This window comes from Vidua macroura, chromosome 10 (assembly GCF_024509145.1).
Source record: "Vidua macroura isolate BioBank_ID:100142 chromosome 10, ASM2450914v1, whole genome shotgun sequence".
In the NCBI taxonomy this organism is placed as follows: domain Eukaryota; kingdom Metazoa; phylum Chordata; class Aves; order Passeriformes; family Viduidae; genus Vidua; species Vidua macroura.
The window spans coordinates 11,657,427-11,675,257 of NC_071580.1; the positions used below are offsets into that span (position 1 = coordinate 11,657,427).

Consider the following 17,831-nt stretch of genomic DNA (forward strand, 5'->3'; position numbering starts at 1 on the left):
AGAATATGCTGCTTGTTCAGAAGAGTATTTGCAAGCACTGTTGCAAAGAATGTGCCCATTGTTTCTTACTCTGCTTGTGAAGCCAACCACCTTGCTTTTTGTATGGTTGAGCCACTATCATGCAGTGCCAGTTTTATGCCAATGAACAGCTGCTTAAATCACTGGTATTACAGTGGTGTAAACCGAGAGCAACTGAGTGCTGAATCAGGGCTGCACTTGAGTGCAACTCTGTGGGACTTGGGGAGAAAAATTCGGAAAGGGACAGACACAAGACATTTCCAAAACTTACCTCTGAAGCATTTATGGGCACCGTAGACCACCTCTGTTTTAAAATTCTGCATGTTCTCCCCCTCCTAAAACATGTGCCACACACTCTGGCAGATTAGAATCTTTGTCTCCAACAGGGACCTTTTCCCAGCCCCTATGTATCATGAGCCAGCCAGGACATGGCTGGCTCTTCCCTGTTGCCTCTACAACATTTTATACCTTCCTGCTGAAGGGTAAAAGGAAAACACGAACAAAAGCAAAACCAACTTGAACTTCACATGACTGAGGTGTCTCCTCGTCACCCTACCAACCAAACACAAACTAAGTGGTCAAAACCAAATTCAGTTGTAATCATGCGAGTTTAAAAACTTGTCACAGGCATTGCTGCTGGAACACAAGTGAGCTGACTGCGTGTGAGCAGACTCACTCACTGCATGGAGGGGATCCTCCTTGTGTGACAGGACTTTGTGGTTTTATGTGACTACCCTCCAAAAGTAAATAAATAAGACCCAATTATTGCTGGCTCAATGGACAGGAAAGAATCCAGTGCAGCATACCAAAATCTCATCAGGCTCCTGCCTTTCATGCCTCTGGTGAGGCTGTTTAATAAGCCATGCTCGTTACATAACCATGGTCACGTTGTGTGTTGATGTTCCCATCCGAAGCCCCGCTCTTGCTGCATCCCTGCACGACTCCCCTTTGGGGCACCCTCACCCTGCTCTCCTGCACTGACAGCAGCAGCAGCAGGGCTCTCAGATGAAGACAGGCTGCAGGTGCAAAGGATTTCAGTTTCAGCAATCCCTACACTAGGCAGGGAAGAGTCAGGTACTTTCTCACAGCTGCAAAAGCCACCGAATAAATCAGATCAGATGGTTTCTATGCTGCCTTAAAAAAGAAGCGATTTCAGCGCAGTGAGTGCTGTAGGCTGCAGTCAGGCTTTCTCCCAGCAACTCTCAGTGCTGGGACAGTAAATAAGTATAACTGTACTGGTCATCTACTAGGAGCTAGTGTTGGTCAAGCCAACATATGTAAAAATAACACCTAGCAAAACACTTAGCTCATTCTTCTTGCCTAAATGAATTACCTATTTTGTTGAATGTAGAAGCTTGATTTAACTTGCTTTCCGTTAGAAAAGCACATCAAAGCTAGAGGAAATGAAAAGCTGCATTCTTAGGCACAGATGCCTGCACCTCCCTCCTCAAGTCTGTCCCCTTCCTCCCTTTTATCTAATACCACAATAGTAAAGGCACTAATAGGCACTCTTTGATACGAGACACCTACATTTGAGTCCCTGAATGAATCTTAGCCTTAATTTTACTCACTGGTTAAATTTTAATGTTGAAGTACTTTGCATGAAATGGAAGAGCTCCCAGAAGGAGAGATGTAGAAGATGCTCCTGCAGTCTAAGGTTTTCTGTGTGCTGGAAAGTGGGGAGGTCTTGTCTTAAAGCTCTCTGAAGAGGAGCGGGGAAAGAGAACAACCCTGACCTTATCTCTTTTCTTCAGAAGATGACTTAGCTACAGGACAGAATTAGAGTAGCACCTTTTCCTCCTTCTTAGGGATGCAAACTATATTTCAACCATGCAAATCATTTTGGAACAGGAAAATCTCTCCCACTTCTACTAAATAGCCTACTGTGTAAAACACTGACCAAATTTGCTTGTTATTAATAGCTTATGACATTTTCAGAGTTTATCAGAAGAGCACTCAAGATCCCCTGATGCTTCCTTGCATCCTTTCTATAGATGCAAACACTTGCATCAGAAGGCTGTATCACCATAGCAAATACAGGGTAAATCCTTTCAGGTTCCTTTCTCTTACTGACCTGACAGACACCTGGTCAGCTTTAACAACTGCCCTCTTGATAATGCCAGCTGTTTCTGAGTCACTGCCTACCTAGGGACGAGTTGCAGACGAAATCTTGTGTTACATGACCTGGTTTTGCTGAACTTTGAGGCTCATACCCAAACTCAAAAGTAAAACTCAAAGGGAGTGAAGCAGAGAGTTCTTAGCCATACACAAAACCACATCCCTCCTGGCCCTAACAAAGTCTGAAAGCAGCAGAGCTCCTGTCTTTCCTCACTGCACAGATCCTCTTCTGCAGGAACATCCCTGCCCGCACTCATTTAGGATTCCCTGTAGCAAAAAAATGCCTCTTCCAGGCACCAAAGGATCAGAGAGCATTTTGGAGACACACAGGTCTCTCCTTCCCTAGTTTCTTCATTTCCTTGGGTATCTTTCTACAGCAGAGAAGCTGCGCTTTCAAGTACCTTTAGCTACCTGAACTAAACACAGAAGCAGTGGAGGGCAGTACACAGCCAGCACCGAGTTCTTGAACACAAGGAGGACTGGGGAGTCACTGAGCAATGGGTGACTTGTCTCACACAGTACAGTCATCTCTCCACCTGAACTGATCTCTCTTTGCATCCCCAAACCCCCATAGGCTGGCCAGGCCAGGTCCATAGGGTCCCAAAACCACCAGTACCTCTCCAGTGCCTGCAAAAGAAGCAGCTCAAACACAAACAGGTGCACAGGTGACAACAGCTGCTGGAGTAGCTGCTTCCCACAGGGAACTTCTTATGTCTGGGCATGAAGTAAGGTACTGGGATTTGCCATTCATACAGTAAGCAGTGTGGCTGGAGGCCTACAGACATAATTTTAGGCAAAGACACCTTTTAACAAGGAGCAAGGGTTTACCCATCTTCCCCTCTCAGTATGGAACTATTACCGGAAGAGAAAACTGTATAATCACAGGATGGGAATTTTGCTGCTAGCCCAGAGGTAAAATGCTGCACGTGACTTTTAAGAGACCTACTTTTGTCATATCATATATTTTAACATCACTTCTTTCCATCTACAGAGCAATTCTATCAGTCTTCTAGCACTGCTAACCCTTATGTTGCAGCATTTGTGCTGAAAACCTCAGTTTATAGAAGAAAACCCTCAAAACCATTAAGTCTCCTTGTCAATTAAGGATGCTGAGACACCCTGGTAAGTCAGAACAGAAAGACAGTGAAATAGACTGAGAACTTTCCAGGTTTGCAATAAAAAGAGAACCACCCTAACCAGAAGATATTATTGACAGTGCTTATTGGAGTACCAGGGGGAAAAAATAAAATAAAACCCCACAACTTCTATACTTTTGTCTGTATTTCCCTCAATGATACTGCTCCGGGCTATATTCAATAAGAGAAAGATAACTGTAAAATAAAGGGGGAAAAATGCAGCACAGATAAGCAAAAACTCTGCTATGAGCATTTTTTTCTGTAATTCTTAGAATTTATCACAAATCAAACTTAAACCTACTCCCTAACCTCAGCCTTGTAAAGCAAATGGGACTCAAATCCTCTTGCTTTTAAAGGCACAATACTGCAGAACACACTTGGGATAAACCTATTCCTCCCCCTCAGGCTCCTCCATGTGCCCTTCTGCAGCTTTCCCTGCAGAAATGGAATTGAACTAACATGGACAAGACTTCAGCAACAACTTAGTGTCTCCCTAAACACAAAGTCAAGCACTTCAGAATGGATTTAAGAAAGATGTTCTCACTGCCTTAATCCCAAACTACTGAGTGAATAGAAGAGAATTCCATGCAGCTTCTACTCCCAGTGCAAGACCCCATGCTACCAGGTTTCCCATGCAATATGCAAAGGGATATTTTTATCCCCACTTTATAAGCAATACTGCTATACTTCAGGATGTTTACTTTCAAGATCTTGTTCTAGCTGCTCATATACATCTGTTGAGGGTTGGGGAGCACTGGAGAAAACTCAGTGGACTCCCTTTATGCAGATGCAGTAATCTCAGCTCTTTCCAATGTGGCAATTCTGGAAGATGCAAGGGAAGATCATGCTCAGGAAGCACTACAATGGGGACATCAGAGTGCAGAACAGAACAATAACACAGGGCAAGAGCTAAGCTGTAACTCTCCTAGTGTGTAGCATCTGTCAGACTGGGCACTTTACCTTCAGTGAAGACACAGCTGTCACCTAATAACCATTCTTAGGGCAGGCATCCACTGACAACTCACTGAACATCCCCTGAAGGGCATCTTGCTTGGTTACACTTTCCACAGGCCAAACTCACCACTTCTGCCTGCCCTGCTTTTAACTTTCTGAGCCCTCTGGCACAGCTGAGGCTAACTAAATCATGATCTGACTGCTAATCTTCCTGTCTCTACTTAAATGGTAATGTGATGCTGCCATTATTCACTTCTGCTGTCCTGCTGCTGAGCCTTAAAGTCATCTCAGTTCACCATGAGCTGCTGTGCTTCCTGCCTTATTATGCAGCTACACAGTGATCTTCATTCTCCTGGGGCTTGCCAAGGACATGATAGTTGCAGGGTGCTCACATGCACTTTGTTTGATCTCCAGGGGCATGCTCACTGAAGGCCAGAGGATCATGGCTAAATCAGCTACTCTGCAGAGTCATGTCCCTCACCCTCAAACTGCAGGCATTGCTGAAGATATCTGCTGTGTGCTATGGGGAAAAGAGCAAGAGCACTGACAGAAATATTACTCTTTAATGACCTTTTCATTTAGCTCTCCTATTTAAGGGGAATAAGGAATTCACCCTTAAATGGAAAATGGAGAACATGGAAGTATAATAACTTCCCTTAATGCAGAGAGGAGCTATGAGGTTATGCATCAATGCAGCATTTAGCAAAGCCCCACTGAAGGCACCAACTCCTGCTTATTTCCATCAGCAAAGCAGCAGCACTGAACCCCTGGAGGAGGACCCCTACTCTCTTATCATCACTGTAGGGTAGCTCAATTTGCTTCAAACCCTGCTCTGAAGCAACAAAGAACAGGGCACAACACCGACTTCCAGCTGCAATTCCACTATGGAAGGCAGTCTGATATGGTCTCATTTCTTTCAACTCTCAGAATGCCCCTTATTATACCAACACAATGACCTGAGGCTGCAGCAAGCCAGTCCCCACTTTGCCTTGGGCTGGGAATTATAAAAAGACAACACAACCATACTCACAGAAGTCACCTCAATCTGAATTCTCCAAACCATGGCACAGAACTCAGAGGGGCCACTTTTCAATGAACTCTTAAAAAAGATGAAGGGCTTAGTGACCTCTGAGGGATTTGAGCCACTGGCTCCAAGGATTCTTGCAATGCACAGCAATGCTCTTGGTTTGGCAGGCAAGCCTCCACTTGAAGTTACTGGTGCAGAAATGCTTCTAAATCTACTTCAGAAGATGTTACTGTGCTGGGTGCCAGTGGTACTCAGTGTGGGTTATGGCATAAACTCTGAAGCTCGTGAGGTTACTGCTCTCTGCACAGCGAGCTGTCAAACAACAGATGATTCTGCAAGCTCAGACAGGAAGCAGCGATTTTCTATCCAGCAACCTGCAATAAGGTACAAGGAAGGCACCTACTGCAGAATTTCCACAGGAGACTTACCCTTTTGTTTGCTCTCTTTCACTGCAGCTCAGTGCCTCTGTCTGGTCTGAGCACAGCAAGGCTGTGAGAGATGCCAGCAGCAGGCTCCCAAAACAGTCCCTCTGGCACCTCCTAAGGACATCGCTCTGGCGAGGGAGAAAGCATCCCCAGCTCTCCCCTGAACCACCTCGGCATGCTGCTGACTCCCTTCTGTGCCTGTGCAACAGTTTTGCTGAGGATGTGACTGCAAACACAGGAATTGTAATATATCTCAGGAGCATATTTCACCTAAATGTTCTTCAAACATTTGTTTATTGCAATTAAACATTTTAGCCTGGAATTTACACATTCCATTATTCTTATTTTCCCCCATTCAGGCTGCAGCTGTCATAATGGGAGGTTGATTTATGACTCACCTAACTAGCACTCAAATCCTTAGCACACAAAGCCCAGCATGCAAGTCAGAGCATAAACTGCTCCTAATTTACTTAGATTAACTCCGCATTTTAAGTGCCACTGCAGAAACCGCAGTTCCCCTCCCCTAAAAAGGATGGGTTCCAGAATACTCGATAAGCCAAATTTTGCGAACACAAATTTTGTAGACAGAGAAGGGCACCAAAATCCCTCCTTCAGAAGTACAGTATTAATAAAGGCTTGTAATAAATCGGCACGAGAATCAGCAAGCTCCATGCAGATTACTATGGTGACAGGCATCAGCACAGAACTCGGGGATGAAAAGCTGAGGGAGATAAATGTTGGGGTTATTTTCCCAGCCAGGAGCTGCCAAATTCTCCAGGGTGTTTGGAGTTAAGATGAAGTAATTTGACTGTCTCAAATTAAATGCATCACTATCAACGTAAGTTTAATAGCTCAACTCACTACAATGATTCACTGAATCCACCCAAACTGGGAATCTCAGGAAGCTCACCACTTGCAGCTGTGAAAGGAGCTGCTGCCCTTGAAGACCCAGAGTATGTTTCCTCTGGCCAAACACCCTGACCAACTCTGCCACGCAGTGACCGTGGCTGTAAGTCTTCAGCAGATGCTGCACATGGCTGGCTGTGGCTGCACCTGCAGCGAGTCATGCACGGAGCAGGTCGGAGCATCGTGAGCCACACGCGGGGATCCTGGAGGACACTCCAACTGTGTCATGCAGGTGCAGAGGTGGGAAATCCTGCTGCAAAGTGCTGAGCATTTTCAGCTCCCTCGGGAATCACTCAGTGCACAGAAGTGCACAGGCAGAGGCAAGACATTTATTTCCCAGTGTCACAGTATTTTCCAGTTTCTGTCACTAAACTCAGCAAACTTGTTTGGAGCTGAAGGACATGTATTCTTTGAGGAAGCCTACAAGCAGGTGGCCAGGATGGCCTGGGCAATGCTGCCTGTAGTATCCTGAGTAACAGGCAGGGAGAGGGCAAAAGAACTGCAGAGCCAAGGGAAGTGAGTGACACAGGGGAACATTTGTGTTTATCTGGATGTCTCCTCAGGCTGCCTGCACATAGGTCCAGTCACAGTGGGTAACAACAGCTGCCCAAACATTAGGGAGCTCTGTAGCAAAGCCAGGCATCCAACCCCACCTTGCAAAGCTGCCATGAACCCCTTCAATTTAGATGCAGCTATTTGGCTTAAGACACTGGCACATCACTCAGCCTGTGAGTAGGATGGAGAGATGGAAACAGACTTATTGACATCAAGCTTTGCTCATGAGATCTATGGTTTTGAGGGCATCAAACATTCAATCCCAGCTCCCTTCCCAATGATGCAGAACAAAGGCCATACCCAGCTTCAGTTTAACATGATTACAGGAACAGTGTTACCCTCCAATTACAAGCATTCATTGGAGAAGAAGATGGCTCTGGGACAACAGGGCTGCATGGTACAGTCATGTATTTACTCATCTCAAGTGCAAACCTCCACCCAGGATTAATGACTACAGAGAAACAACCGGTGTTTCCAGAATGCATTACACTTAATAACGGGCTGTGCTGGTAGGGAGGGCCTCTCTGTTTGAAGGACATGCTTCCAAAAATGACATTTCCCCAACTCAGAGGGATGATGGGCTCGAGCCGATGACAGCACCCATCAGCGCAATTGCCTCCTGTCACCGTCACTGAGTCACTAGAGCAGAATGGCACCTTGTAGGCAAAAAGAGCATCCAGAGAAGTGATTTCCTTTCCTGTGCTGGCGGCTGCCAGGAGGAATAGTAATTATCTCTCCAGCATGGATCACAGCTGCCTGCCTGCACCCCTCCACGATGCCTGCTTTGCTCTAACCAAGATGAGTCCCTCCAGGGAAGTCTTATTTCTCACTTGTAGAGTAGGTGGAAATGATGTGATTGCACGTCCATGGCATTTATGCAGGCCCTCCCATATCCAGGGAATCAGCTTTACAGGGATGTTAATACAAGTCTGAGGTAAGGGACAGAGAAATCAGTTCATATAAAACATTGAAAACTAGGGGTGCCACATGGAATCGCTGCTACATCTCTGCGGACGGCCTTAGCACAGCCTATGGGTGTTAGAAAGTAAAGAAGTCACCCTGCAGCTCACCCACCCTCTGAGATCTAGATCCCATGTGACAGCCACCTAAGGTCAACAGCTCAAGGATAATGAGGTATGAAGTTGTGGATGAGTTTTCCCAGAAGGCAAACACCAAAGTAATGTACATGACACATGAGCTACCCACTCTGCACAAACACCAAGGACAAAACAGCCATCACAGCACTGCGGGCCAAAGAGGAACCAAAAGACCACTGCAAATGAAACAGTGGGACAAAAAGTGGATGAGAACTGATGGCCCACCTGACACTAGGTATTTTGGCATAGAATTGCTAACTACTTCTGAGTAAAACTGTCTAGCTGAATATTTTGCTGAAAAGTTCAGAGTAAGAGTAGATAAAGCTATATACAAACTCCATCTCACTAACAAAACAAAAAAGAGAGGCCTGAAAATAATGCAAGTTTTCATTTTTTCTTTTGACATGACATTTTCTTTGGAAATGTAATGAAAAAAATGTTTACAGAGCCAGAGATTAAATCCAAAGTTTCATTTTAAGAACAATGAAATACTGCATTGAGTCTGAATCCTCTTCTCCCCAGAAACTTCTTTTATTTGACTAGAGAACTAAAAAAACCCAATTCTTCATACAGTTCACTGCCACGTTTGTCTTTGCCTCCCCCAGGATGCGGTTTATGTTGCTTTGTTGATCCAGTGTGTTTTAACAGCAGACAAAATTTCAAAACATTTCCCTTTCAAGAGCAATTTTCTACACCTGTATTGACTTCAGCTCTGATGATAAAACCAAAGCCAGGTAGGAACAAAAGGCATACAGAAGAGATGTAAAGCTCTTCCAGAATTTATGCAGGATAAGCTTCTTCAGGTAAAGGAATTTTAAAAATTAGAAATTTAATGCAAAATAAGTTGTAGCTACAGCTCTTAAGCTGTCATTTTCCAGCACAGTCAATGCCTTGGCTACTGAAGGTTAAAGCTTGCTCATAAGTATGGATAGCAGAGCATACAAAATGTATTATTTATTTTGAGGAACACCCTGCAATTATTCCTGACATATTGTGTAATTAGCCAAAATTACAGCATATTCACCAAGAGTGAAACAGAGGATAGCATAAATATTATGTCTGAGCCCACAGCCACTGAGCACATCTCATCTGGATGCAGACGTGTCTCATGAACCAACCAAGCGTGGTTCTCCCTGGCCCCCTGGGCTGTGCCAGCTCCTGAGCCAACACCCACAAAGGGGAAACGTGGGGAGTAAAATCCTGACTTTCCCTGTGCCAGCGATGGAAGCTCAAGATCTGCATTAAGAACAAATTCAACAAATGGGAACACCCACACTGCAGAGCTTTCAGGATGACTGAGCCCAAAGCTCTTATCAGAGAAGGAAGGGTATATTCCCACATATGTTATGCCAAGAGAGGTGGAAATGTGAGCTCAGAGGATGTCTGGAGAAGCTGCTTGCTTTGCTGCCTTGAGCTGACAGGAGGAGAAACTGAAAAGCAGCTATGCTTTGCCATGCTTGCAGCACCTCTTGGCCTGCAGCTTCCCAGAGAGAAGGTTTCCTACAGAGCTACATGTCAGACCCATCCTAAGGACTTGTTTGATGGCTCAGAAATCCTGGGGAATGTTGTAGCAGTGCTCTGCCATGTGTACAGTTAGAAAGATTTTATTTTGTTCTCTTGGCTCCAAAATGCAATGTAAAACTTTGTTGCTGTTTATCAGATTTCTTCCCGGCTTCCTACAGAGAAGTGGTTTGGATATTAGGACATTCTACCCAGAATTTGTTCTGTGGGAGGATGCAAAAAACAAGTTTAAGAACATCCTTCTAAGGAATGCAGCATAGGACTGAAGCTGGTCTAATCAACAGTGAGGGTCCCTTTCAGCCCTGCAGCTGGGTGACCATGACTTGGTGGCATTAGCACATTCTGTATTCTGAGTTTTTGACAGACTCCACGATAGAGTCCCCATCTCTCCTCACCTTGAAGTGCCCCATGCAAGGCACCTCATCACTAATAGTGCTCATATGAGCAGGGCAGACACCATCCCTGCTGTTCAGGCCTGCCACAGGGCTGGGATTTAAGCTATTCTCGCATGCTAAATCTCTTCACTTCCCCTATCAATCCAGCAGGACTGAAATACTGCAGAAACACTGAGTAGTCCCTAACACAAATAAAACATACTACGGAAACAAACATCAAACTTCCACTCTGCTCTGAACGCCTAGAATAGTAAATTCATTAAAATAGAAAATGGACAGAACATACTACCAACAAGCACTGAGGAGAAATGAAGCACTTCAGATGCTATCAGTCTCGGGGAAGGTACCTGGTCCTACCAACACCAGCTCACAGAAGTGCCCTGGATAATCACTGGATAACAAACTCAGGGGAAAATTTGGGTCCCAGTGTCATTCTGCAAGCTTTAAATAGTCCCAAGTGATAACATCCTCTTTTGCTACAGTATTCCTCAAGCAATCTCACAGCATTTTCCAATGGGATGAGCATGTGAAACTCCTTTATTTAACAGGTAATGAGCCTGTGATGTGGAAGAAATTAAAGCTGGAATCAGTTGGGTTGTATTACAAGAATATTTTTTGCTCACTGCATTAGTGCAGCTTAGGCATTTCTGTAGCAGTCTAGAAGCATTTTTGACTCAAAACTATGCTGTTACTAAATTTCAACAAATCTTATACAACACCCAAATGCATAATGAAAATGTGCTGCTTGTGCCATTCTGAAACATTATACTTCAAAGAGCAAGATCATGCTAAAATGGCCAAAATTCTACCATATGACTCGAAGTTCTTTCCTTTTGCTTTGTGAAAACATACCTTTTTTAATCTTCATAATGATTTTAATTTTCCATTAGAGCCAAAGGTTTCCTTCAAATTAATGAAAATGCTCCAGGTGTGAGAAAGCGATCATCCACTTCATTCCATCTAAAGCTCTGTTTTAAATAACGATGATGATTTATTGCTCATCTCTCAGCACAAACACCTCATTTCTGGTATCAAGGAGCCCTCAGGACTCCAGTGAGACAGGCAGATTCACCTGCCACCCAACTGCCATCTCAGAAGAGAGCTGAAATCAATGAGCTCCCTCTCCAGGGATGTGTGTGCTGAGGATGACACAGTGCAGATGGAGTGAAAACAGAAAATCTGCCTCTCCAACGGGTTTTTGAACAAAGCTCCTGCTCCCCCAGCTGCCCAGGAGAGCTCAGAAAGCTCTAAAACTTCACTTGGTGCTTGCTAATCATTCAAGAGCTGCTATGGGGCTGTAGCTCTAAAATCTTAGAATTTATTTAATGGAAAGTAGAATAGAAGAAGAAACAGGAAGAAAAATAGAAGAAGGTTTATGGAAGCAAAGAAGGTAGGAGTGGCACAGAATGAAATTAAATGAAAGCCAAAAGAAACGTTTAGAAATGTTTCAGTACTGATGCTGTGTGTCTGCCAGCAGGCACAGCCCATACTGATGAGCACCACACCTAACTGTAAAAGCCAGCAGAGAATTACTGGTTACACCACACGCTCTGCCAGCCCTTTTAGCCCCAGTAACAGACAATCCCCACAAGAGCGTGATGCTGACCGCAGGGACGGCCGCAGATCGATCCCAGAGGCAGCCAGTGACTCACCCCGGCTCCAGTTACAGGAGCCGAGCCAGAAAACCACCAGCTACGGGGCAGGTGGACCTGCCAGCATCTGATCCCTGCATCTCCTGCAGCCCAGTGACCCCAGGGAACCCTTCAGCAACCCAACCCTAAGCTGGGCGCTGGAAGCCAAAACCAGCTGTCTTTTTGCTAATTTCTACTGTTTCTCAATGTTCTGGAAAATGTGGACTGGCTTTTTGCAGCCCGGCTTCCTTTGCAGCAGACCCATCCACTTGACCTTTTGCAAACAGTTTTGCTTTGGGGGATGAATGAAATGTATTCATTTGGCAGCTGAGGCAACATGGGTGGCAACTGCTAAGCAAAGAAACTATCTGTGCAGCCAACAAGGGAGGAGACAGCCAACTGTGCTATTCTAGATAAATATCAATTAAGTGAGTATGTTCTATTAACCCCAAGACCTCTCTTTTCTTCCTTCATTCCAATTCAAAATGCTTAAGTATCTCAAGAAAGGAACATTTCAGGGGGATTTTATCTTTATCATAACTGCAATCAGGTTTCAGCTGGAGAAGAGGCACAAGTAACAGAATTACATTGCCTCTCTGTGGTTATTTTGCCAGTTCACAGCATGTAGCTGTCCACTGGAAGTAACATATGCCCTTAACAGAGCAGGCTGCTGGAGGGAAGGTGAGACAGGAGTGCACAGAGCACTCCATAGATGTTGCTGCGGGATGTGAGAGAAGCTCTGTGCCTTCCAACACTGTAGTGGCTGAACCTAGCCCTGGATCTTCACCCCCACGTACAGCCCCCACCATGAGAGGCAACCAGCCATTCTGACATGTATCAATGAAGCTGCACACTCCAAAAAAGAACTAATTTGCTGAAAAGGTCCCAGGAAGAAAGTCAGGGAACATAGGCAGGTGGCAGCATACCTGCTCCTCTCCTTTTACCACAGCTGCCCACCCTCTGGCCAGTGAAGTGCCAGAGGTCCACAGCTGAGGGTTCCTCTTCAGGAACACAGCAGGGCCAGCCAAGCACCATTGCAAATCGAGTTTGTTTTTGTGCTTGGTAACACTGAAGGAGGAGGGGGCACTGATGCAAGTCAGACGGGATTGCACAAAATTCCACCTCCCACACAAAACTTCAGGTACAACAGGTGCACATGCTGCCAAGACACGAGAGGAGCTGCTACTGCTACCTCCCCCCTTGCTATTGAGCACAAGAGCTCAACAGTCTTCCAAACTTAGACCTCTGCCTAGAGCTGCAGAACCCCAGGCAGCATCTCCTCAATGGGTACCCCAGCACAGAAAAGTCACCTCCTAATGACAAACCCAAAGCCACAGAGCAGATGCAGCACCACAGCTGCACAGACCCCTTCTGTGATGCTGCTGCTTCCAGCATTAACCTTCATCTCCCAGTGCAGCCCACTCTGCAGGGAAAGGGCAGAGAGCAGAAATGCCCGGAGGTGCTGCATGGAGCCTCATCACACCAGCAACCAGCTGCAGCTCCTCCCAAAAGACTGGAAAGGCTCAGGACTCTGGTCACCACCGTGCCTCCAGGTTCATGGCCTTGTCTCTCTCACCTTTAGCCAGGGCATTCTGGAATGAACACAGGACAGAAGAGATATTTGGCAAGTGTCAGCTTGCATCCAGGTGCATTTTGTCAGCAGCCACATAAGCTCCATCAGTGTGTCAGAAAGCCTCATTTCAGAACTAGGAACAAGTACTGTTACTTGTCTGAGCTGCAGCGTGGGGGCTGGAAAAGCCAAAGTGAGTGGTCTGCCTGAACAGTGAATCCCACAGTCATGTTCCACAGCTCTCAAGAAAGATGCCTTCTGCTTTACCATTTTAGAAATGTGTTGTAGCTATTTTCAGAGGTACTGTTAAGAAGCTGTAGCCCTACAGCCCTGTGACCATGCTGCACAAACTCAGTCTCCACATTGACTCCCTCAAAGCACAAAACCCCTGATCCTGCAAGCTGGGTGAGAGGCACCCATGAGTGCGTCCATGGTTCTCCTACAGCTTTTAATAGGGATGCAAACTAAAACTAGCCTCTGGAAAGGCCGAGTTATTTCAGGCTTCTGCTATATGTCAGAAGAGGGCGAAGATAAAACAGATGTAGTAGCTTACTCCATGCTCAGAAAGGATAATGCATGAATATGAAGAATCTTGTGTTAGCTGGGGAATAGAGATGAACCACATATTAAACAGGAGAACAGAGTACGAAGGTACTGCTCCCTGACAGACTGCAGCAAGTACAGCCTAGGCACAGAGTAGATGACTTCAGTACAGGTCTCTTCTCAAAACATTTCCAAGATCAAGACACAATAATGCAGTCATGGCAATGACACTATGACAGGACACACGGAAACATTTCTGTATTCAATTATTAGTTCTTTATTTAAAAGTTAGGTCCTTGTGAGCTGCTTTCTCTAGACAAGACCTGTTCTTGTCTATGTTCTTATTCACCTTCTGCCAAGCCATGGAACTTGCAAATATGAAAGGAATGTCAATATCTGACATGTTTTTTGCTTGATAAAATTCTTCCTTTGATTTTAATAACACATCACAGCTTGATTTCAATTGTGCAGGAGCAGAAAAATCTCAGAAGTAATGTGCACATGACTGTTCAGAAGTACAGATAAAATGAGACAAATGGGGATGAAACAAACACCTACCTGGCCACTGTGGTTCGTGGTATTCCTTTCTGGGGAGGGGAAGGAAGGAAAGCAGATAAGCCTAACTGCATCTGCACTTGCTCCCCACCACAGTGAGACTCATGATTATGTTTGTCTCTCAAACAGCCTCATCAGCTCCCACGGCAGCTCTGCTCTCCTCACTGCCCAAGTCAAGCTGATGATTGTTTTGGTTAATAGGTAATTTATCTGTTAAAATATGAAATATCTGGTCTACTGGAATTATTCTAATTTTGTGTTGAATTCAGCAAAGCAAGTAAGAAAGAAAGAAAACCTTGTCTCCATTTTGGTATTTTTTTGGAACTCAAGATTTTGGGTTTATATTTCAAAGGAACATTTCATTTAGAGGAATACCTGAAAGTTAAAGAAAAATACACATATCAGAATCTTCTAAATGAAAATGCACCATTAACCCCCCCCCCAAAAAAAAAAAAAAACAGTGTTATCAGTCAACAATAAATTGATTTATATGGATCTTTTATGGTGAAGGGAAATAATCACTCACAAACCACTTTTTGCCCTGACTCTCCCATTTGTCTGGTGACGGAGGAATCAATCATTTGTATTGATCTAATGGTGAGCCTCTGCTGGCTAACAATTTTCACTGCTCTCACAAGCACAGCTACCCCTGAGGCCATGGGGACAGAAGATATCCATCCCTCTCAGAGCTTGGATAACTTCCATGGATTTTCTTGGCATCAACCACACTCAGTCCACAACTAGTACGAAGCAGCTTACTGACTGACATGCTCGCCCACAAGCTGTGTTGGGAAGCAGGCTGGCAGCTGAGTTTTCCATGCTCTGGAGGAAGCCAGGAACCTGCAGCTCTTCCCCAGATTTTAGAGACTGAGAGCTCAGAGTTGCTATCTGACGCCCAGTAACGGAGCGCAGCCACGCACCGTGACATCCACCACATCTGCAAGTCACGAACGTGTGCGATAACACCCCTCGGGAACAACTGGATAAAACCAAACCCATCAACCAAGCGGTCATGAGCAGGAGGGAGCATCTTCCTCCCTTCTGATTATGCTGGTATTCATTAGCATGGCTGGTGCAGAAGGAGTTTACAGCACTGCCCCAACCAAGGAGGACGCATGTCCTCAGGTCTGTGCCCTTTCCTTTGGTGTTATCCAGGCTCATCTCTGGCTGGAGACTTGGCATCCATGCCGTTATCTCAGCTAGCACATCTAGGAGCTCTTGCTATCCAGGTGATGTCACATTACCAGCCATTTGCATTCCCGTCAGCCACTTCTTAGATAGAGAAAACAGCAGCAAATTCTGCAGAGGAGCAGGCAGAAGAATGTGATGGACCCCTCTTGGCTGGGCACACACCCAGACTTGCATGGACACAGAGAAGAGCTGGGATCCAGATGGAATTCTCTCCTGCAAGGAGCAGCTATGCCCTGGGTAATGCATCCAGCATTCGGACAGTAGCAACGAAGTGGACAAATTCCACAGGTTGGGCAGGTATTACAGCTGTTCTGAGATGCACCACTCCACAAAAGCAGGCAAGGACGATGAGCTAAAAAGGTGGTTTTTACCCTAAGCTTCAATCATCATTTTCACCCTGCATGAAATCAGAAAGGACTTCAGAATTTAAGTTGGGGAATTTAAGAGCTTGCAGATGACAGACTTCTCAAATGCTTTAAATGAATCTCTGAATGAATAAAGTCCTTTTATGTCCTTCAACTAAAGTTGCCCTTATATTTTACTTATACTGCTGCAAAAATATCTACATCCATATATTTTAAGTTCCAAATCTCTATTTATTATTCAAAATGAGAAATATGGCAAAGGGAAAACATGGTTTAAGTTACTGCTTTTTTCCTATGTGCAAGCCATTTCCTTCACTTTGGAAGAAGCCTTTACATATCCTTAAGGAAAAGCATCTTTCCCTGGAAGAGCACAAAATATATACCAGACAGGGGAAAAAAATGAATTAAAATAACACTTTTTTTTTTTCTCTGGTGTGAAAAACCTGTTTGAGAATGAGCTCTGCATTCTGAGCTGGTAACTCACCCATAAAAGCAACATCTGAGGGGACTGAGACAATGCTACACAGTGCCTGGCATTGCCTGACCCAAAGCTGCCTCAATTCAAACATGATTTCCCCAAGTAATAACACCCTCTTTCAGTGGACTTCACTTGGATAAAACTTCTAGCAATCCCCATAGATATTGTGCCTGATGCTCTAGCCTGTTTCCATTAGTGCAAAGCTGCCAAACTGCTCAGCTCTGCTGTTCAGTGGCCATGGCATGATGGAAAGCCACCTCTACCCCAGCTCTCTGGGGTGTGCTCTGCCTGAGAAGATGGCTGGTGAAGCAACAGTGACAGCTTTCACAAACAAGCTGGACCCACCAGCCCAGGCTTTTCAGACTGCTGTTAAACAGCTGAAGAAGGGACACGCTTGGATGCTTTAATTCAGACACAAAGGGGATGAAAGTACTTGGTTCAACTCTTTGTTGGCAGGGAAGTCATATGGAGAGAGCTGCTTGTCTTATCTCCTGCATTCAACTCTTGGATCCACCAGCCTCTGAGGAAGAATCCACCTCTCGAACCTGCACTGACAAGCCATGCCATATAATAATTTCTTTTGAATCCTCTATCAAGTCACTATGGTTCAGAGCAAAATACATAATTTATAGATGCACAATTGTAGCAAATGACCTGTACTAACTCACAATAAAGGGATTAAGCCCATGTGTCCAAATGTTCAGTTTAGTCCACAGCACTCAGTGTCCTTATTTGGCCTATCTTAAACTAGTAAGTCATCTTGGAGCAAAACACAACCAAGAGCTCTAAAAGAACACAATGAGCATGTGAGACAGCTGTCTTTGCTCATTGAAAAGACAGACAAAATTAGTTCTCATTTTACAACACAGTCCCTATGGCAGCCAACAAATGAGATGTTTCTGCAGTCTGTTTTCCCCAGGAGCAGATAGCTTTGATTATACAAGATATCCCTGCATGGATCTGGTTCCCCATAGCTTGCCAAAACCTCTGAGTACTCATGCCCAGTATGCGAGACTCAACTGCTCTGGGGTGCAAATTCTCCCTTCCCATACGAGAGCAGGAGTATGTCACTCTCACTTCACACAGGCTGCAAAGTGGAGCACAAGGTGCCAACCAGTGCCAAGTAACCCACGTCTTTACTGACTATTTTAGTTACAGCACTGTTTGAGTCACATATTAAGACATGTATTAAACATCTTATTTAATCAATGTAAGCTCATGCAGTTACTTTACAGAAGCAAAGAGCAAAGGGAACATGAACCTCCAGTAGAGTTGTATCCGTGTAATGTGCAAGCTACAGCTCCACCACTGCTGCCTCCTGAGCTCAGTGGCAGCAGGGCCCAAAG

General features: G+C 45.0%; 1 protein-coding gene across 4 annotated transcripts in view; it reads right to left on the reverse strand.

The window, feature by feature from the left end:
- Positions 1–17,831, reverse strand: part of FGF12 (fibroblast growth factor 12) — a 236,277-nt gene that overhangs the window by 77,078 nt on the left and 141,368 nt on the right. The window lies entirely within an intron of this gene.